The sequence below is a fragment of the Arvicanthis niloticus genome, chromosome 3 (genome assembly GCF_011762505.2).
Source record: "Arvicanthis niloticus isolate mArvNil1 chromosome 3, mArvNil1.pat.X, whole genome shotgun sequence".
In the NCBI taxonomy this organism is placed as follows: Eukaryota; Metazoa; Chordata; class Mammalia; order Rodentia; family Muridae; genus Arvicanthis; species Arvicanthis niloticus.
Window position 1 is genome coordinate 61,656,721 of NC_047660.1, and position 8,778 is coordinate 61,665,498.

Genomic DNA, 8,778 nt, shown 5'->3' on the forward strand with positions numbered 1-8,778 from the left:
TTAAATTCTGGAATCTACTCTTCTGGCGGCCTGCCTCTGTCATATCTAATCCATGTAATTCTGAGAGTTTCTATGAGGGTGTGCTCCCACCATCCTCCCATTCCCACCTCCCTGCTCTCGAATTTCCCAACACTAGGGAATCCAAACTTTCAAGCATCAAGGCCCTTCACTTCCACTGATGCCTGGTAAGGTTACCCTCAACTACCTATACAGGTGGGGCCATGAGTTACTTTCTTTGTGTTCTCCGGCTGGAGATTTTAAAATGGCTACTCCAGCTTGTTTCTTAGAACCATTTGCTTGAAAAATTGTTTTTCAGCCTTTTACTCTAAGGTAGAGTCTGTCTTTGTCATCAAGGTGGGTTTCCTGTATGCAGCAAAATGCTGGGTCCTGTTTATGTATCCAGTCCATTAGCCTATGTCTTTTAATTGGGGAATTGAGTCCATTGAAGTTAAGAGATATTAAGGAACAGTGATTGTTGTTTCCTGTTATTTTTGTTATTAGAGGTGAAATTATCTTTCTTTGGCTATCTTCTTTTGGATTTGTTGGAAGAGGATTACTTTCTTGCTCTTTCTAGGGTATAATTTCCCTCCTTGTATTGGAGCTTTCCTGCTATTATCCTTTGTGATGCTGGGTTTGTGGAAAGATATTGTGTAAATTTGGTTTTGTTGTAGAATATCTTGGTTTCTCCATCTATGGTAATTGAGAGTTTTGCTGGGTATAGTAGCCTGGGTTGGCATTTGTGTTCTCTTAGGGTCTTTATGACATCTGTCCAGCATCTTCTAGCTTTTATAGTGTCTGGTGAGAAGTCTGGTGTAATTCTGATAGGTCTGCCTTTATATGTTACTTGACCTTTTTCCCTTACTGCATTTAATATTCTTTCTTTGTTTTGTGCACTTGGTGTTTTGATTATTATGTGACAGGAGGTATTTCTTTTCTGGTCTAGTCTATTTGGTGTTCTATAGGCTTCTTGTATGTTTATGGACATCTCATTCTTTAGATTAGGGAAGTTTTCTTCTATAATTTTGTTGAAGATATTTTTTGGCTGTTTAAATTGGGAATCTTCACTCTCATCTATACCTGTTATCCTTAGGTTTGGTCTTCTCATTGTGTCCTGGATTTCCTGGATATTGTGTGTTAAAAACTTTTTGCATTTTGCATTTTCTTTGACAGTTGTGTCAATATTTTCTATGGTATCTTCTGCACCTGAGATTCTCTCTTCTATCTCTTGTATTCTGTTGGTGATGCTTGCATCTATGACTCCTGATTTCTTTCCTAGGTTTTCTATCTCTGGGGTAGTCTCTCTTTGTGATTTCTTTATTGTTTCTACTTCCATTTTTATGTCCTGGATGGTTTTGTTAAATTCCTTCACCTGTTTGGTTATGTTCTCTTGAAATTCTTTAAGGGATTTTTGTGTTTCCTCTTTAAGGGCTTCTACCTGTTTACCTGTGTTCGCCTCAAATTCTTTGAGAGTGTTATTTATGTCCTTCTTAAGGTCCTCTATCATTATCATTAGAAGTGATTTTAAATCTGAATCTTGCTTTTCTAGTGATATGGGGAATTCAGGACTTTCTTGTGTGGGAGAACTAGGTTCTAATGATGCCAAGTACCCTGGGTTGCTGATGCTTATGTTCTTGTGCTTGCCTTTCACCATCTGTATCACCTTAGTGCTACCTGCCCTGTCTCTGATTGGAGCCTGTCTTTCCTATTATCTTGGTTGTATCAGAACTGTGTGGGGTGCGTGTTACTACTGGGGTTAGAGCTGGGGCCCTCTTCCTTTGGGTTCTGTGAGATTTGGGGCAGAGCTCCCGCCTGGGAACTGCTTGGGCCCAGAAGAAATGGGAAGGAACCAGTGCTCCGGGTCAGGAGTGACTTCCTGGGTCCTAGTGGGTCCCAGTTAGTCCTTGTTTGGGGCTGGTGTTGCTTCTCCTTATCTAAGATACTGCCCAGGTTAGAGCTCCTGGGAGGCCAGATTTCTCTGGGTTCTGTGAGATTGGGGGCAGAGCTGCCACCCGGGATCTGCTCAGTACTTGGGCCCAGACTAGAAGGCGATAGTTCATACTTATAATCTCAGCACTTAGGAGCCAAAAACAGAAAAATTGTGAGTTTGAAGTCTGTCTAAATAAATTAAATATAAAAATATGAGCAACATTCAGTTGTTGATACCTGTTGTCTCAGCATTTGAAAGATATAGGTAGTGGATAAGAAATTCAAGGTTATAATGTGTTAGAGGATGGACATCTTAGTTTACTCTTTGTTGTTGTGACAAAAACCATGACCAAGAGCAAGTCGAGGAGGTTTATTTGGCTTACTCTGAGTTACAATCCACTGGGGAAAGAGAGCAAGAACTCAAGGCAGACCTAGAGGCAGGAAGTGAAGCAGGTCATAGAAGAATGCTGCATATTGGCTTGTTCTCTATGACTTGCTCAGCCTGCTTTTACATGCAACCAATGTCACCTGTTGAGGGATGGCACCACACACAGTGGCCCTCAGTAAACTTGCTTATAGATAGGCCAATCAGATGGCAGCATTTTTCTCAGTTGACATTCCCTCTTTTCAAGTGACTCTAGCTTGTTCAAGTTAAAAAAAAAAAAAAAAAAAAAAAAAAAACTAACCAGCATGGGATACATAAAATCATGGCTCAAAAAACAATGGCGCTCACAAGGATCCATGCACCCTTGAACTATTGACACTTACTGGATACTGGAGAAGAGAGAGACATTTTCCTCAGTGGTGTAGCCACTGGTAAAGTGTCCAGGATCTCATAAATAACTCCTCATCCATGCTTACATAAGCACCTCCAATTAAGCCCTGCAGGTCACCAAAATAAATATGTGAAGGCCAAAGAAAAACAGTTGGGAAGAAGGGGGATCAGCAGGAGTGGAAGGAGAACAAGAAAATGTTAACAGGTGTTATAAAAATATCATCATAAAATTATCCCAAGATGTTACAATAAAACCCATTATTGGGGCTGGAGCATTTGGTGCTCTTACAGGTTCCAGCGTAGGGGGATGCTAGAGTGGTGAGGTGGGAGTGGGTGAATAGGCAGAGGAGCACCCTCACAGAGGCAAAGGGGAGGGGGCATGGGGGAGATGGGATGGGAGGATGTGAAGGGGGTAACCGGGAAGGGGATATTATTTTAAATGTAAATAAATATAAAATGATTAATTACAAAATATAGTTCATCCTGGAAAAAAATTTAAAAAGAGAGTTTGAAAAAAAAAATACCAGTAAAACAAAACCAAAAACCTAGATAGGAAAAACTGAAGGTGCTAACCTAAGTTTTCCACGGAGGTACAAAGCAAAGGAAAAGAGTGGCCTGGTGTGAGAATCCTGAATGCAGTCTACTGTAGAGACATGAATGGAGGCCACTGTTGTATCAGAGCCAGGGCAACGTCTGCTCTGCGTCATTTAGCTGAGCTTCGGACATCTGTGCCTTCCAGATTCATCACTGTGGAGTTGAGGAAGGAAGAAATTGGCACTAGAAGTTTGCATATAACTTTTATGTAGTATAATAAAATTTTTTGTTTGTCTTTCAGTGGATTTTTTTTAAGAAAATGTTTATTTTGGTCTTGGGATGGAGTGCCCAACCTAGCATATGTTAGGCATGGGCTTCACAAATCAGTCTACATCCTCAGCCCACAAATGTCTTTAAACCATCACAGACTGTAGCCTGGGTTACTAGAGATCCTGAATTCCCACCTTCAGCTTAAGTATAGTGATGTTTTAAATACACACTTTGTCAATAATTACATTTTAAAAAAGTAGCTAATGAGATAAAATTCAAAGACTTCTCAGCACAGTGTACGCTTAGAGGAGGGCTGGATCTGGACCCAGAGAAGAAAGTGTGTTGGAAAGAGTGATGGCTATTCCTGCTTGTCAACTTGACGATATTGGGAATGAACTACAATCCAGAAATAGAGAGCACACCTGTGATCCAGATCTTGAGACCAGAAGACATAAACTTTTGATTTGGATCTTGAGGCATATTGGCCATGGAGAGCTTAGGCCCAGGCAAGGTGGTACATGCCTTTAAGCAAGTTCCAAGTAAAAACAGCTTAGGTCCAGATGTGGTGTTACAACCCTTTAATCTGGGCCATACCTTCTGCTGGAGGCCTACATAAGGACAATGAAAAAAAGGAAGGGTTTTTTTTTTTTTTTTCTTCACCTGCTTGCCCTTACTTGCCAGCACATCTGTTGGAGCCTACTTCTTCAGGATTCCAGCTTAAATAGAAGACCAGCTGAAACACCCAGTCTTATGGGATTCTTGGCCTTCTCATTCACAGCTGCCCATTGTTAGGTTAGCTGGGCTGCAGATTGTAAGTCACTCCAATAATTTCCCTTAATATATATAAAGCTGTTCCATAAGTTCTGTGACTCTAGAGAACACTGACTAATACAGAAAGTGTGTTTAAGGCAGGGTCCTGGTTCTCTCTTCAGTACTACTGTTTCAGCACTGAGCGTCTTTGGCCAAGTCCTTTCTTGTTCTAGAATCATCTTTTCACCAGCGACAGGGAGGGGTCAGACGTGACTTCGTGGCACCCCAATGGCTTTTTGAGTCATTGATTTCATCTATCTTTTGTTGACTTGTCGGGAAAGCAGTTTGACCCTGGCCCTTTACTGCCTCATTGTTCACAAGGGAAAAAAAATTCAAAAATTGCCAAAGGGAACTTATGTGAGGTCCAACACTGATTTTTTACTGTAAGAACCAGTAGAATGTTCTAGGGTTAAGGCAACCACTCTGTATTCGGTGTAAAGGCGATTGCTGATTAAAACGGAGGGGAATGTTGCAGATGGGGACAGGGCAGACATATGGAAAAATATTAATTGTTCAAATTGCTTTTATAGATGGAAAGTGGGTAGAGGGGAATCTTTGGTGCCCTCTCATTGCTGCCCAGGAGACCCTGAGTATGCTTGGAGCAAAGTGGAGCCTCCTGAAGAGCCCACACTAGGTCCCTTTCACGGGCTTTACACACTGCTTGCTTGTTGTTGCCCAGGCTTCCAGGCGCTGAAAGCCAGTTTCTGAAAGGATGGTCTGTGTATCTTATGTGCAAAGTAAATTTCCACCCTGTGGACATTCCCTTTTCTACTTCAAATGTGTTTGCTTATAAAAAGCCTTATTCCCTAGTATAACACGTTTCCTCACCCCCACCCACTCTTTCTGCTTGCCTGCATCAATAAGGAGCTGATTTCAACGTGATGGAGTAAATAACGCTTAAAAGTGGCATAAGTGAAGGTTGGAACGTGGTTTGGAAGGAAACAGATATGTCCTTTCCAACCCAAAGTAAACTACCCCCTTGTTCGGCCTCCAAAATCACCAACAAACGAGAAGACTAAGCTCTCCAAAGGAATTTTTTTTTTTTTTTTTTTTTTTTTTTTTTTTTTTTTGGTTTTTCGAGACAGGGTTTCTCTGTGTAGTCCTGGCTGTCCTGGAACTCACGCTGTAGACCAGGCTGGCCTCGAACTCAGAAATCCGCCTGCCTCTGCCTCCCAAGTGCTGGGATTAAAGGCGTGCGACACCACCGCCCGGCTCTCCGAAGGAATATTATTCAAAGATATTTGATGATAAGAAACAATGGTTGAGTATTTGTCTAGCATGCGCAAAACCCCGAGGTCTAGGTTCCAGTTTGTTCCACAAAACAAACAAAACTGAAAGCAAGCAAACAATAGAAAAATTACCACATGCTCCTTTCAGCATCCATGATCTGGTCCTGAAGGCCGTCAGAAAGAGGCAAGCCAGGCAGATGGAGGAGCATGCGCAAGATGTGCTGTACTGCTCGATCCAGAGCCACGAGCTGCTGGTGACTGCTTCAAACTAAACTTAATGTGGTTCAAAGGAAATTACTCTATGTGGGAATGGGAAGTAGGGGGAGAGGAGTGGAATCACAAACCCAGAAAACAGACTCTGGAGACCAGTAGTGAGGTGCTGAGCAGCAGCAAACGGGTTTGTTTGTTTGTTTGTTTTTGGGTTTTTTTTTTTTTTTTTTTTTTTTTTAATGCAGCCGTTGGACCAATGGGGAAATCCAAGCAAGCTGTGTGTGTCAACCATCCCATTGGCACTATGGTGAGTACCAGGCTGCCAGCACCTGAGAGGACTTACAAAGACCAGAAGCAACCAATGCCCTGTTCTGGTTTTGCTATGATCCTCTACTTTGTATCACATGGTATGACAGCGGACATGGGCACTTGTATTATTATTATGGCGTTGTGGAAGCTTCCCTCACTGTCCTCTGGGCCCACCAGGGGCTGGAGCACCCAGAACTTTAAACATTTGTTGTAACATGGTCCAAGAATGGAGTCATGTGAGGAGAATTCTGACTGTTTATGAGAAAACTCCAAGAAGATAAAAGAAGAGTCTCATGACCCCAGAAGCATGAAATAGTTTTGGGGATGTGTTTTTGTGCCCCTCCCATGTGTAGTGAATAGGAGTAGGTTTAAGGTGGAACCTGCCTGACTCTGTTTTGAAGGTAAGGCCATTACGCTGTATTATTAGAAATAAGTTTCCGTTTACTGTAAGAACTGAGTTGCTGGTTTTCAGTCTGTTTCCTGGAGCCTGACCTGCCCCAACCCATGACCTTGACTTGTTTTCCAGAGCACCCCAACCCTCCCTTACTTTCCCTAATCAGCCTCCCTAATTGAATGTCAACCACTTAATTTTTTTTTTTGAGATCTATCTGTACTTCCTTATTGCCCCATTGTCTCTCTTCCCTAAACCTGCTTTGTAACTACTCATGATTTTACTCCTTAGAAGGAGTCCTAGAAATGGACTGGACTTGTTCTCTTTAACCCAATTTAAGAGTCAATCACTGGCCAGCTCTTGGGTACACCCCAATAAAATCAAGCTTGCTTCAAATTTTGCTCAAAACTGTGGTAGTGGTCTTATTCTTACGTGGTGGAATTAACATTTTCTTCAGATGTATTCATTACAGCTGGCTATTATTATTTGTTATTGACTATTGTTATATGATTCATTTTATGAGTCAATGAAGAAACATGTTTCTGCAACGTGTTTTTGATTGTACACTTTACTCATGTGATTCTTCTTAGCTCTTGGTGTGTAAATTCTCTACTGCTCTGAATAAAGTTGACTATTGCATGAGACTTTAGTGTGCCTCATTTTTTAGCTCCATTCTTTCAGGTCCCACTGTCAACTAGAACTGTAAACAAATATTGGTTCTTCTGCCTGTTCTCTATTCCCTGTTTCTTCAAGGTGTGAGGTGATAAGTCCTGATCCACAGCCCCACCATGGGGTCACCTGTCCTCAAGCCCTCTCCTCCTTGATAGACAGGTCTTCAAACTGCAATCGGAAATAAATTCTTCCAGCCTGTCTTAATTAGGGTTTTATTGCTGTAAAGAGACACCATGAACCATGGCAACTCTTATAAAGAAAAGCATGTATTTGTGGCTGGCTTATAGTTTCAGAGGTTCAATCCATTATCACCATGGCGGCATGCGGGTGTTGGAGAAGGAGCTGAGAGTTCTACATCTTGATCCATAGGCAGCAGAAGGGGGCCGTGTGCCACACTGGGTGTAGCTTGATCATAGAGACCTTAAGCCTGCTCCCATAGTGTCACACTTCCTCCAACAAGGCCACCCTGGGGCTATTGTTGAGGACAAAACAGAACACTTCTATCAGATAAAAAGTTGTACTGGGTCCTCTACAAGGGTGGAGAGAATGTTAAATTACCCAATGGCAGCGTATATAAACTGCTTACCCTGTGTAGTCCTCAGGATTATACATGCTACACAAGTACTCAGTAATGCCTGTTGCAAACACCCTGTCTGACTACCTAAGTAGGTTGCTTGGCTCACTTCATGAGCTAGCTGAGGGTCACTCTATTCTGTCCTCCATCCCTCATCAAGACAGTGAGAGAAGTAGGAGCAGCAGCACAGACAGCAGAAGGGCTACAACACAAAGAACAGCAAAAGCTTGGTAGCAGCAATCACAATATGAAGCCTTGGAAAGTTCTAGAGAGGGGTCAGTGTGGGGAGAATGAGGATGAGTAGAAGTGAAGAGGTGAGGAAGTATGGAAGGCTGTGAAGACACAGAGAAGAGACATTGCAGGTCTTGGTCATTGGAAGTAGTCCCGAGGGTTGTGTACATTAAAGGCCAAAGGCTCATGTCACACTAGCCATGTCAAGATTGGGAGTAAGGATTCCACAGTGGAAGGGCAAATGGGGTTGGAGGGAAGAGGGCTGAACTCATTCTCTTGTCAGGAATGCACCCCTGAAATGTTATTGTCCCTCAGTTCCTGAAGGCTCTGCTTTTGTGGTCTAGCAACCACTTAACAGGTCCCCCTTCACATCACAGTTGTACCAGGAAGTATTTTCTACAATATATGATGCACAGATCACTACTGTACACCTTTTAGGTGAGTCATTTACTTCAAAATTCTTTGTTCTCTATTTTCTGTTCTTGTTTTGGCTGACCTGGAATTCACTATGCAGACAGGATGTCCCTGAACCCACCATAGAGATTCTCCTGCCTCAGCCTCCTCAGTGATAGGATTAAATGATCATTACCACACCTGGCTGTCGTCTATTTTTTATGGTAAAGATAATGGAACACATATAATAGACAAGCAAAAGAGGCCTAACTCGGGGCAGAACCAGCTGGAACGGGGAATGAGATACAGAGAAAACAAGTGGGGGGAGGGAAACAAATGAAAAAGTATAGAGTAAAAAAAAGTATAGCTTGTGTATAAAGATGCCAAAGAGTCAAATTCAAGGTAGATATATGTGTGTGCAGGTGTAGAACTGTGAGAAAAAAAAAACAAAACA